The sequence below is a fragment of the Salmo salar genome, chromosome ssa26 (assembly GCF_905237065.1).
Source record: "Salmo salar chromosome ssa26, Ssal_v3.1, whole genome shotgun sequence".
Classification (NCBI taxonomy): domain Eukaryota; kingdom Metazoa; phylum Chordata; class Actinopteri; order Salmoniformes; family Salmonidae; genus Salmo; species Salmo salar.
In genome coordinates this window covers 45010380-45025726 of record NC_059467.1, presented here as the reverse complement: position 1 = coordinate 45025726, position 15347 = coordinate 45010380, and positions in this window count along the sequence as shown.

Here is a 15347-nt window from a genome sequence, read left to right as displayed (position 1 = left end):
CTGTAACAATGTAGAATGGCATAACACTTGAAAACAGCCTGTAATTGTAAACAATGTAGAATGTCATAACACGAAAACAGCTGTAACTGTAACACAATGTAGAATGGCATAACACTTGAAAACAGCCTGTAACTGTAACACAATGTAGAATGGCATAACACTTGAAAACAGTCTGTAACTGTAACAATGTAGAATGGCATAACACTTGAAAAACAGCCTGTAACTGTAACACAATGTAGAATGGCATAACACTTGAAAACAGTCTGTAACTGTAACACAATGTAGAATGTAAAACACTTGAAAACAGTCGTAACGAACAATGTAGAATGGCATAACACTTGAAAACAGCCTGTAACTGTAAACAATGTAGAATGGCATAACACTTGGAAAAACAGTCTGTAACTGTAACAATGTAGAATGGCATAACACTTGAAAACAGTCGTAACTGTAACAATGTAGAATGGCATAACACTTGAAAACAGTCTGTAACTGTAAACAATGTAGAATGGCATAACACTTGAAAACAGCCTGTAACTGTAACACAATGTAGAATGTCATAACACTTGAAAACAGTCTGTAACTGTAACAATGTAGAATGGCATAACACTTGAAAACAGCCTGTAACTGTAACACAATGTAGAATGGCATAACACTTGAAAACAGTCTGTAACTGTAACAATGTAGAATGGCATAACACTTGAAAACAGTCTGTAACTGAACAATGTAGAATTATAACAATACGAAAACAGCCTGTAACGTAACAATGTAGAATGGCATAACACTTGAAAACAGTCTGTAACTGTAACAATGTAGAATGGCATAACACTTGAAAACAGTCTGTAACTGTACACAATGTAGAATGGCATAACACTTGAAAAACAGCCTGTAACTGTAAACATGTAGAATGGCATAACAATGAAAACAGCCTGTAACCGAACCATGTAGAATGGCATAACACTTGAAAACAGTCTGTAACTGTAACAATGTAGAATGGCATAACACTTGAAAACAGCCTGTAACTGTAACAATGTAGAATGACATAACACTTGAAAAACAGCTGTAACTGTAAATAATGTAGAATGTCATAACACTTGATAACAGTCTGTAACTGTAACAATGTAGAATGGCATAACACGTGAAAACAGTCTGTAACTGTAACAATGTAGAATGGCATAACACTTGAAAACAGTCTGTAACTGTAACAATGTAGAATGGCATAACACTTGAAAACAGTCTGTAACTGTAACAATGTAGAATGGCATAACACTTGAAAACAGTCTGTAACGTAACAATGTGGAATGGCATAACACTTGAAAACAGTCTGTAACTGTAACAATATAGAATGGCATAAGACTTGAAAACAGCCTGTAACTGTAACACAATGTAGAATGGCATAACACTTGAAAACAGCCTGTAACTGTAACACAATGTAGAATGGCATAAAACTTTGAAAACAGCCTGTAACTGTAACACAATGTAGAATGGCATAACACTTGAAAACAGTCTGTAAATGTAACAATGTAGAATGGCATAACACTTGAAAACAGTCTGTAACTGTAACAATGTAGAATGTCATAACACTTGAAAACAGCCTGTAACTGTAAACAATTAGAATGGCATAACACTTGAAAACAGTCTGTAACTGTAACACAATGTAGAATGGCATAACACTTGAAAACAGTCTGTAACTGTAACAATGTAGAATGGGATAACACTTGAAAACAGTCTGTAAATGTAACACAATGTAGAATGGCATAACACTTGAAAACAGCTGTAACTGTAACAATGTAGAATGGCATAACACTTGGAAAACAGCCTGTAACTGTAACCATGTAGAATGGATAACACTAAAAACAGTCTGTAACTGTAACCATGTAGAATGGCATAACACTTGAAAACAGTCTGTAACGAACAATGTAGAATGGCATAACACTTGAAAACAGTCTGTAACTGTAACAATGTAGAATGTCATAACACTTGAAAACAGTCTGTAACTGTAACAATGTAGAATGGCATAACACTTGAAAAACAGCCTGTAACGTAACAATGTAGAATGGCATAACACTTGAAAACAGTCTGTAACTGCTTAACAATGTAGAATGGCATAACACTTGAAAACAGTCTGTAACTGTAAACAATGTAGAATGGCATAACACTTGAAAACAGCCTGTAACGTGTAACAATGTAGAATGGCATAACACTTAGAAAACAGCCTGTAACTGTAACACAATGTAGAATGGCATAACACTTGAAAACAGTCTGTAACTGTAACAATGTAGAATGGCATAACACTTGAAAACAGCCTGTAACTGTAACAATGTAGAATGGCATAACACTTGAAAACAGCCTGTAACTTTAACATAATGTAGAATGTCAGAATACTTGATAACAGTCTGTAACTGTAATACAATATAGAATGGCATAACACTTGAAAACAGTCTGTAACTGTAACAATGTAGAATGGCATAACACTTGAAAAACAGTCTGTAACTGTAATAATGTAGAATGGCATAACACTTGAAAACAGTCTGTAACTGTAACAATGTAGAATGGCATAACACTTGAAAACAGTCTGTAACTGTAACAATGTGGAATGGCATAACACTTGAAAAACAGTCTGTAATGTAACAATAGAATGGCATAACTACTTGAAAACAGTCTGTAACTGTAACACAATGTAGAATGGCATAACACTTGAAAACAGTCTGTAACTGTAACAATATAGAATGGCATAACAATGAAAACAGCCTGTAACTGAACAATATAGAATAGCATAACACTTGAAAACAGTCTGTAATTGTAACAATGTAGAATGGCATAACAATTGAAAACAGTCTGTAACTGTAACAATATAGAATGGCATAACACTTGAAAAACAGTCTGTAACTGTAACAAATGTAGAATGGCATAACACTTGAAAACAGTCTGTAACTGTTACAATGTAGAATGGCTTAACACTGGAAAAGAGTCTGTAATTGTAACAATGTAGAATGGCATAACACTTGAAAACAGTCTGTAACTGTAACAATGTAGAATGGCATAACACTTGAAAACAGTCTATAACTGTAAACAATATAGAATGGCATAACACTGGAAAACAGTCTGTAACTGTAACACAATGTAGAATGGCATAACACTTGAAAACAGTCTGTAACTGTAACACAATGTAGAACGTCATAACACTTGAAAACAGTCTGTAACTGTAACAATGTAGAATGTCATAACACTTGAAAACAGTCTGTAACTGTAACACAATGTAGAATGGCATAACACTTGAAAACAGCCTGTAACGTAACACAATGTAGAATGTCATAACACATGAAAACAGCCTGTAACTGTAACACAATGTAGAATGGCATAACACTTGAAAACAGCCTGTAACTGTAACACAATGTAGAATGTCATAACACTTGAAAACAGTCTGTAAATGTAACAATGTAGAGTGGCATAACACCTGAAAACAGCCTGTAACTGTAACACAATGTAGAATGGCATAACACTTGAAAACAGTCTGTAACTGTAACAATGTAGAATGGCATAACACTTGAAAACAGTCTGTAACTGTAACAATGTAGAATGGCATAACACTTGAAAAACAGTCCGTAACTGTAACAATGTAGAATGGCATAACACTTGAAAACAGTCTGTAACTGTAACAATGTAGAATGGCATAACACTTGGAAAACAGTCGTAACTGTAACAATATAGAATGGCATAACACTTGAAAACAGCCTGTAACTGTAACAATGTAGAATGGCATAACACTTGAAAACAGCCTGTAACTGTAACAATGTAGAATGGCATAACACCGAAAACAGTCTGTAACTGTAACAATGTAGAATGGCATAACACTTGAAAACAGCCTGTAACTGTAAACAATGTAGAATGGCATAACACTTGAAAACAGTCTGTAACTGTAACAATGTAGAATGGCATAACACTTGAAAACAGTCTGTAACTGTAACAATGTAGAATGGCATAACACTTGAAAACAGCCTGTAACTGTAACAATGTAGAATGGCATAACACTTGAAAACAGTCTGTAACTGTAACAATGTAGAATGGCATAACACTGTAAAAACAGTCTGTAACTGTAAACAATGTAGAATGGCATAACACTTGAAACTAGCCCGTAACTGTAACAATGTAGAATGGCATAACACTTGAAAACAGCCTGTAACTGTAACACAATGTAGAATGGCATAACACTTGAAACCAGTCTGTAACTGTAACAATGTAGAATGGCATAACACTTGAAAACAGCCTGTAACTGTAACAATGTAGAATGACATAACACTTGAAAACAGCCTGTAACTTTAACCGTGTGAATGATAACACTTGAAAACAGTCTGTAACTGTAAACAATATAGAATGGCATAACACGTGAAAACAGTCTGTAACTGTAACAATGTAGAATGGCATAACACTTGAAAACAGTCTGTAACTGTAACAATGTAGAATGGCATAACACTTGAAAACAGTCTGTAACTGTAACAATGTAGAATGGCATAACACTTGAAAACAGTCTGTAACTGTAACAATGTAGAATGGCATAACACTTGGAAAACAGTTTGTAACTGTAACAATATAGAATGGCATAAGACTTGAAAACAGCCTGTAACTGTAACACAATGTAGAATGGCATAACACTTGAAAACAGCCTGTAACTGTACACAATGTAGAATGGCATAACACTTGAAAACAGTCTGTAACTGTAACAATGTAGAATGGCATAACACTTGAAAACAGCTCGTAACTGTAAACAATGTAGAATGGCATAACACTTGAAAACAGTCTGTAAATGTACACAATGTAGAATGGCATAACACTTGAAAACAGTCTGTAACTGTAACAATGTAGAATGGCATAACACTTGAAAAACAGCCTGTAACTGTAAACAATGTAGAATGGCATAACACTTGGAAAACAGCCTGTAACTGTAACCATGTAGAATGGCATAAACTTGAAAACAGCATGTAACTGTAACAACGTAGAATGGCATAACACTTGAAAACAGTCTGTAACGTAACAATGTAGAATGGCATAACACTTGAAAACAGCCTGTAACTGTACAACAATGTAGAATGGCATAACACTTGAAAACAGTCTGTAACTGTAACAATATAGAATGGCATAACACTTAAAAACAGTCGTAACTGCAACACAATGTAGAATGGCATAAACACTTGAAACCAGCCTGTAACTGTAACAATGTAGAATGGCATAACACTGGAAACCAGCCTGATAACTGTAACCATGTAGAATGGCATAACACTTGAAAACAGTCTGTAACTGTAACACAATGTAGAATGGCATAACACTTGAAAACAGCCTGTAACTGTCAATGTAGAATGGCATTAACACTTGAAAACAGCCTGTAACTGTAACATAATGTAGAATGGCATAACACTTGAAAACAGTCTGTAACTGTAACAATGTAGAATGTCATAACACTTGAAAACAGTCTGTAACTGTAACACAATGTAGAATGGCATAACACTTGAAAACAGTCGTAACTGTAAACAATGTAGAATGGCATAACACTTGAAAACAGTCTGTAACTGTAACAATGTAGAATGGCATAACACTTGAAAAACAGTCTGTAACTGTAACAATGTAGAATGGCATAACACTTGAAAACAGTCTGTAACTGTAACAATGTAGAATGGCATAACACTTGAAAACAGTCTGTAACTGTAACACAATGTAGAATGGCATAACACTTGAAAACAGTCTGTAACTGTAACAAATATAGAATGTCATAACATTGAAAACAGCTGTAACTGTAACAATATAGAATGGCTATAACACTTGAAAACAGTCTGTAATTGTAACACAATGTAGAATGGCATAACACTTGAAAAACAGTCTGTAACTGTAACAATGTAGAATGGCATAACACTTGAAAACAGTCTGTAACTGTAAAAATGTAGAATGGCATAACACTTGAAAACAGTCTGAACTGTAACAATGTAGAATGGCATAACACTTGAAAACAGTCTGTAACTGTAACAATGTAGAATGGCATAACACTTGAAAACAGTCTGTAACTGTAACAATGTAGAATGGCATAACACTTGAAAACAGTCTGTAACTGTAAACAATGTAGAATGGCATAACACTTGAAAACAGTCTGTAACTGTAAACAATGTAGAATGGCATAACACTTGAAAACAGTCTGTAACTGCTAACAATGTAGAACGGCATAACACTTGAAAACAGTCTGTAACTGTAACAATGTAGAATGGCATAACACTTGAAAACAGTCTGTAACTGTAAACAATGTAGAATGGCATAACACTTCTGAAAACAGCCTGTAACTGTAAACAATGTAGAATGTCATAACACTTGAAAACAGCCTGTAACTGTAAACAATGTAGAATGGCATAACACTTGCAAAACAGCCTGTAACTGTAACACAATGTAGAATGGCATAACACTTGAAAACAGTCTGTAACTGTAACACAATGTAGAATGGCATAACACTTGAAAACAGCCTGTAACTGTAACACAATGTAGAGGTCATAACACTTGAAAACAGTCTGTAACTGTAACAATGTAGAATGGCATAACACTGAAAACAGTCTGTAACTGTAAACAATGTAGAATGGTCATAACACTTGAAAATAGCCTGTAACTGTAACAATGTAGAATGGCATAACACTTGAAAACAGTTGTAACTGTAAAATGTAGAATGGCATAACACTTGAAAACAGTCGTAACTGTAACAATGTAGAATGGCATAACACTTGAAAACAGCCTGTAACTGTAACACAATGTAGAATGGCATAACACTTGAAACAGTCTGTAACTGTAACAATGTAGAATGGCATAAACACTTGGAAAACAGTCTGTAACTGTAACACAATGTAGAATGGCATAACACTTGAAAACAGCCTGTAACTGTAACAATGAGAATGTCATAACACTTGAAACCAGTCTGTAACTGTAACAATGTAGAATGGCATAACACTTGGAAAACAGCCTGTAACTGTAACACAATGTAGAATGACATAACACTTGAAAACAGTATGTAACTGTAACAATGTAGAATGGCATAACACTTGAAAACAGTCTGTAACTGTAACAATGTAGAATGGCATAACACTTGAAAACAGCTGTAACTGTAACAATGTAGAATGGCATAACACTTGAAAAACAGTCTGTAACTGTAACAATGTAGAATGGCATAACACTTGAAAACAGTCTGTAACTGTAACAATGTAGAATGGCATAACACTTGAAACCAGCTGTAACTGTAACAATGTAGAATGGCATAACACTTGAAAACAGCCTGTAACTGTAACACAATGTAGAATGGCATAACACTTGAAAACAGCCTGTAACTGTAACAATGTAGAATGGCATAACACCTGAAAACAGCCTGTAACTGTAACAATGTAGAATGGCATAACACTTGAAAAACAGCCTGTAACTGTAACAATGTAGAATGGCATAACACTTGAAAACAGTCTGTAACTGTAACAATGTAGAATGGCATAACACTTGAAAACAGTCTGTAACCGAACAATGTAGAATGGCCATAACACTTGAAAACAGTCCGTAACTGTAACAATTAGAATGGCATAACACTTGAAAACAGTCTGTAACTGTAACACAATGTAGAATGGCATAACACGTGAAAACAGTCTGTAACTGTAACAATGTAGAATGGCATAACACTTGAAAAACAGTCTGTAACTGTAACAATGTAGAATGGCATAACACTTGAAAACAGCCCTGTAACTGTAACAATGTAGAATGGCATAACACTTGAAAACAGCCTGTAACTGTAACAATGTAGAACTGGATAACATTGAAAACAGTGTAACTGTAACAATGTAGAATGGCATAACACTTGAAAACAGCCTGTAACTGTAACACAATGTAGAATGGCATAACACTTGAAAACAGTCTGTAACTGTAACAATGTAGAATGGCATAACACTTGAAAACAGTCTGTAACTGTAACAATGTAGAATGGCATAACACTTGAAAACAGCCTGTAACTGTAACCATGTAGAATGGCATAACACTTGAAACCAGCTGTAACGTAACAATGTAGAATGGCATAACACTTGAAAACAGCCTGTAATGTAACAATGTAGAATGGCATAACACGAAAACAGCTGTAACTGTAACAATGTAGAATGGCATAACACTGAAAACAGCCTGTAACTGTAACACAATGTAGAATGGCATAACACTTGAAAACAGTCAGAACTGTAACAATGTAGAATGGCATAACACTTGAAAACAGTCTGTAACAGTAACAATGTAGAATGGCATAAAACTTGAAAACAGTCTGTAACTGTAACAATGTAGAATGGCATAACACTTGAAAACAGTCTGTTAACTGTAACAATGTAGAATGGCATAACACTTGAAAACAGTCTGTAACTGTAACAATGTAGAATGGCATAACACTTGAAAACAGTCTGTAACTGTAACAATGTAGAATGTCATAACACGAAAACAGTCTGTAACTGTAACAATGTAGAATGGCATAACACTTGAAAACAGTCTGTAACTGTAAACAATGTAGAATGGCATAACACTTGAAAACAGTCTGTAACTGTAACAATGTAGAATGGCATAACACTTGAAAAACAGTCTGTAACTGTAACACAATGTAGAATGGCATAACACTTGAAAACAGTCTGTAACTGTAACAATGTAGAATGGCATAACACTGAAAACAGTCTGTAATGTCAACAATGTAGAATGGCATAACACTTGAAAACAGCTGTAACTGTAACACAATGTAGAATGTCGCTAACACTTGAAAACAGTCTGTAACTGTAACAATGTAGAATGGCATAACACTTGAAAACAGTCTGTAACTGTAACAATGTAGAATGGCATAACACTTGAAAACAGTCTGTAACTGTAACAATGTAGAATGGCATAAACTTGAAAAACAGTCTGTAACTGTAACAATGTAGAATGGCAAACACTGGAAAACAGCCTGTAACTGTAAACAATATAGAATGTCATAACGCACTGAAAAAAGTCTGTAACTGTAAAATGTAGAATGGCATAACACTTGAAAACAGTTGTAACTGTAACAATGTAGAATGGCATAACACTTGAAAACAGTCTGTAACTGTAACAATGTAGAATGGCATAACACTTGAAAACAGTCTGTAACTGTAACAATGTAGAATGGCATAACACTTGAAAACAGTCTGGAATTAACTGTAACAATCTGAGAAGCATAAAACTTGAAAACAGCCTGTAACTGTAAACAATGTAGAATGGCATAACACTTGAAAACAGCCTGTAACGTAAACAATGTGGAATGGTATAACACTTGAAAACAGTCTAGCAACTGTAACAAAATGTAGAATGCAGTGCATAAAACTTGAAAAACAGCTGTAACTGTAACACAATGTAGAATGGCATAACACTTGAAAACAGTCCTGTAAATGTAACAATGTGAATGGCATAACACTTGAAAACAGTCTGTAACTGTAACAATGTAGAATGTCATAACACTTGAAAACAGCCTGTAACTGTAACACAATGTAGAATGGCATAACACAGAAAACAGCTGTAACTGTAACACAATGTAGAATGGCATAACACTTGAAAACAGCCTGTAACTGTAAACAATGTAGAATGGCATAACCACTTGAAAACAGTCTGTAACTGTAACAAATGTAGAATGGCATAACACTTGAAAAACAGCCTGTAACTGTAACAATGTAGAATGGCATAACACTTGAAAACAGTCTGTAACTGCAACAATGTAGAATGGCATAACACTTGAAAAACAGTCTGTAACTGTAACAATGTAGAATGTCTAAGACCTTGAAAACAGTCGTAACTGTAACAATGTAGAATGGCATAACACTTGAAAACAGTCTGTAACGTAACAATGTAGAATGGCATAACACTTGAAAACAGTCTGTAACTGTAACACAATGTAGAATGGCAAACACTTGAAAACAGTCTGTAACGTAACAATGTGAATGGCATAACACTTGAAAACAGTCTGTAACTGTAACAATGTAGAATGGCATAACACTTGAAAACAGTCTGTAACTGTAACAATGTAGAATGGCATAACACTTGAAAACATAACTGTAACAATGTAGAATGGCATAACACTTGAAAAACAGTCTGTAACTGTAACAATGTAGAATGGCATAACACTTGAAAACAGTCGTAACGTAACACAATGTAGAATGGCATAACACTTGAAAACAGTCTGTAACTGCAACAATGTAGAATGGCATAACACTTGAAAACAGTCTGTAACTGTAACAATGTAGAATATAACACTTGAAAAACAGTCTGTAACTGTAACAATGCCAGAATGGATAACACTTGGAAAACAGTCTGTAACTGTAACAATGTAGAATGTCATAACACTTGAAAACAGTCTGTAACTGTAACAATGTAGAATGGCATAACACTTGAAAACAGTCTGTAACTGTAACAATGTAGAATGGCATAACACTTGAAAACAGCTGTAACTGTAACAATGTAGAATGGCATAACACTTGAAAACAGTCTGTAACTGTAACACAATGTAGAATGGCATAACACTTGAAAACAGTCTGTAACTGTAACAATGTAGAATGGATAACACTTGAAAACAGGTAACTGTAACAATGTAGAATGGCATAACACTTGAAAACAGCCTGTAACTGTAACAATGTAGAATGGCATAACACTTGAAAACAGTCTGTAACTGTAACAATGTAGAATGGCAAACACTGAAAACAGTCTGTAACTGTAACAATGTAGAATGGCATAACACGAAAACAGCTGTAACTGTAACACAATATAGAATGGCATAACACTTGGAAACCAGCCTGTAACTGCAACCATGTAGAATGGCATAACACTTGAAAACAGTCTGTAACTGTAACATGTAGAATGGCATAACACTTGCGAAAACAGTCTGTAACTGTAACAATGTAGAATGGCATAACACTTGAAAAACAGTCTGTAACTGTAACAATGTAGAATGGCATAACACTTGAAAACAGTCGGAACTGTAAACAATGTAGAATGGCATAACACTTGAAAACATCTGTAACTGTCAACAATATAGAATGGCATAACACTTGAAAACAGTCTGTAACTGTAACAATGTAGAATGGCATAACACTTGAAAACAGTCTGTAACTGTAACAATGTAGAATGGCATAACACTTGAAAACAGTCTGTAACTGTAACAATGTAGAAGATAACACTCGAAAACAGTCGTAACTGTAACAATGTAGAATGGCATAACACTTGAAAACAGTCTGTAACTGTAACAATATAGAATGGCATAACACTTGAAAACAGTCTGTAAACTGTAACATAATGTGAATGGCATAACAGAAAACAGTCTGTAACTGTAACAATAGTAGAATGGCATAACAAGGAAAACAGTATGTAATGTAACAATGTAGAATGGCATTAACACTTGAAAACAGTCTGTAACTGTAACAATGTAGAATGGCATAACACTTGAAAACAGTCTGTAACTGTAACAATATAGAATGGCATAACACTTGAAAACAGTCTGTAACTGTAACACAATGTAGAATGGCATAACACTTGAAAACAGTCTGTAACTGTAACAATGTAGAATGGCATAACACTTGAAAACAGCCTGTAACTGTAACACAATGTAGAATGGCATAACACTTGAAAACAGTCTGTAACTGTAAACAATGTAGAATGTCATAATACTTGAAAACAGTCTGTAACTGTAACAATGTAGAATGGCACTAACACTTGAAAACAGTCCGCAACTGTAACACAATGTAGAATGGCATAACACTGAAAACAGCTTAACTGTAACACAATGTAGAATGTCATAACACGAAAACAGTCTGTAACTGTAATACAATGTAGAATGGCATAACACTTGAAAACAGCCTGTAAACTGTAAACAATGTAGAATGGCATAACACTTGAAAAACAGTCGTAACTGTAAACAATGTAGAATGGCATAACACTTGAAAACAGTCGTAACTGTAACAATGTAGAATGGCATAACACTTGAAAACAGCCTGTAACAAACAAATGTAGAATGGCATAACACTTGAAAAACAGTCTGTAACTGTAACAATGTAGAATGGCATAACACTGGAAAACAGTCGAACTGTAAACAATGAGAATGGCATAACACTTGAAAACAGCCTGTAACTGTAAAATCAATGTAGAATGGCATAACACTTGAAAACAGTCTGTAACTGTAACAATGTAGAAGGCATAACACTTGAAAACAGCCTGAAACTGAACAATGTAGAATGGCCATAACACTTGAAAACAGCCTGTAACTGTAACAGTATGTAGAATGGCATAACACTGGAAAACAGTCTGTAACTGTAACAATGTAGAATGGCATAACACTTGAAAACAGCCTGTAACTGTAACACAATGTAGAATGGCATAACACTTGGAAAACAGCCTGTAACTGTAACAATGTAGAATGGCTATAACACTTGAAAACAGTCTGTAACTGTAACAATGTGAGAATGGCATAACACTTGAAACAGCCTGTAACTGTAACAATGTAGAATGGCATAACACTTGAAAACAGTCTGTAACTGTAACAATGTGAGAATGGCATAACACTTGAAAAAAGCTGTAACTGTAACAATGTAGAATGGCATAACACTTGGAAAACAGTCTGTAACTGTAACACAATGTAGAATGGCATAACACTTGAAAACAGCCTGTAACTGTAACAATGTAGAATGGCATAACACTTGAAAACAGTCTGTAACTGTAACAATGTAGAATGGCATAACACTTGAAAACAGTCTGTAACTGTAACAATGTAGAATGGCATAACACTTGAAAACAGCCTGTAACTGTAACAATGTAGAATGGCATAACACTTGAAAAACAGCCTGTAACTGTAACCATGTAGAATGGCATAACACTTGAAAACAGTCTGTAACTGTAACAATGTAGAATGGCATAACACTTGAAAACAGCCTGTAACTGTAACAATATAGAATGGCATAACACTTGAAAACAGTCTGTAACTGTAAGCAATGTAGAATGGCATAACACTTGGAAAACAGTCTGTAACTGTAACACAATGTAGAATGGCATAACACTTGAAAACAGTCTGTAACGTAACAATGTAGAATGGCATAACACGGAAAACAGTCTGTAACTGTAACAATGTAGAATGGCATAACACTTGAAAACAGCCTGTAACTGTAACACAATGTAGAATGGCATAACACTTGAAAACAGCCTGTAACTGTAACACAATGTAGAATGCTCATAACACTTGAAAACAGTCTGTAATCTGTAAGAATGTAGAATGGCATAACACTTGAAAAACAGCCTGTAACTGTAACACAATGTAGAATGGCATAACACTTGAAAACAGTCTGTAACTGTAACAATGTAGAATGGCATAACACTTGGAAAAACAGTCAGTAAACTGTAACAAATGTAGAATGGCATAACACTTAAAAACAGTCTGTAACTGTAACATAATGTAGAATGGCATAACACTTGAAAACAGTCTGTAACTGTAACAATGTAGAATGGCATAACATTTGAAAAAGTCTGTAATTGTAACAATGTAGAATGGCATAACACTTGAAAACAGTCTGTAACTGTACACAATGTAGAATGGCATAACACTTGAAAACAGTCTGTAACTGTAAACAATATAGAATGGCATAACACGAAAACAGTCTGTAACTGTAACACAATGTAGAATGGCATAACACCGGAAAACAGTCTGTAACTGTAATAAATAGAACTGGCATAACACTTGAAAACAGTGTAACGACAATGCAGAATGGCATAACACTTGAAAACAGTCTGTAACTGTAACACAATGTAGAATGGCATAACACTTGAAAACAGTCTGTAACTGTAACAATATAGAATGGCATAACACTTGAAAACAGTCCTGTAACTGTAACAATGTAGAATGGCATAACACTTGAAAACAGTCTGTAACTGTAAACAATGTAGAATGGCATAACACTTGAAAACAGCCTCTGTAACTGTAAACAATGTAGAATGGCATAACACTTGAAAACAGTCTGTAACTGTAAACAATGTAGAATGGCATAACACTTGAAAACAGTCTGTAACTGTAACACAATGTAGAATGGCATAACACTTGAAAACAGCCTGTAACTGTAACACAATGTAGAATGGCATAACACTTCGAAAACAGTCTGAACTGTAACAATGTAGAATGGCATAACACTTGAAAACAGCCTGTAACTGCAACAATGTAGAATGGCATAACACTTGACAAAACTGCCTGTAACTGTAACAATGTAGAATCGTCATAACACTTGAAAACAGTCTGTAACTGTAACAATGTAGAATGGCATAACACTTGAAAACAGCCTGTAACTGTAACACAATGTAGAATGGCATAACACCTGAAAACAGTCTGTAACGTAACAATGTAGAATGGCATAACACTTGCGAAAACAGTCTGAACTGTAAACAATGTAGAATGGCATAACACTTGAAAACAGCCTGTAACTGTAACAATGTAGAATGTCATAACACTTGAAAAACAGTCTGTAACTGTAACACAATGTAGAATGGCATAACACTTGAAAACAGTCTGTAACTGTACATGTAGAATGGCATAACACTTGAAAACAGTCGTAACTGTAACAATGTAGAATTGGCATAATACTTGAAAACAGTCTGTAACTGTAACAATGTAGAATGGCATAACACTTGAAAACAGTCTGTAACTGTAAAACAATGTAGAATGGCATAACACTTGAAAACAGTCTGAAACTGTAACACAATGTAGAATGGCATAACACTGGAAAACAGTCTGTAACTGTAACAATGTAGAATGGCATAACACTTGAAAATAGTCTGTAACTGTAACAATGTAGAATGGCATAACACTTGAAAACAGCCTGTAACGTAACAATATAGAATGGCATAATACTGCGAAAACAGTCTGTAACTGTAACAATATAGAATGTCATAACATTGAAAACAGTCTGTAACTGTAACAATGTAGAATGGCATAACACGGAAAACAGCCTGTAACTGTAACAAGTGTAGAATGGCATAACACTGAAAACAGTCTGTAACTGTAACAATATAGAATGGCATAACACTTGAAAACAGTCGCAACTGTAACAATGTAGAATGGCATAACACTTGAAAAACAGCCTGTAACTGTAACAAGTAGAATGGCATAACACTTGAAAACAGTCGCATAACTGTAGTAGAATGGCATAACACTTGAAAACAGTCTGTAACTGTAAACAATGTAGAATGGCAAACACTTGAAAACAGTCTGTAACTGAACAATGTAGAATGGCATAACACCGGAAAAGAGTCTGTAACTGTAACAATGTAGAATGGATAAATTCGAA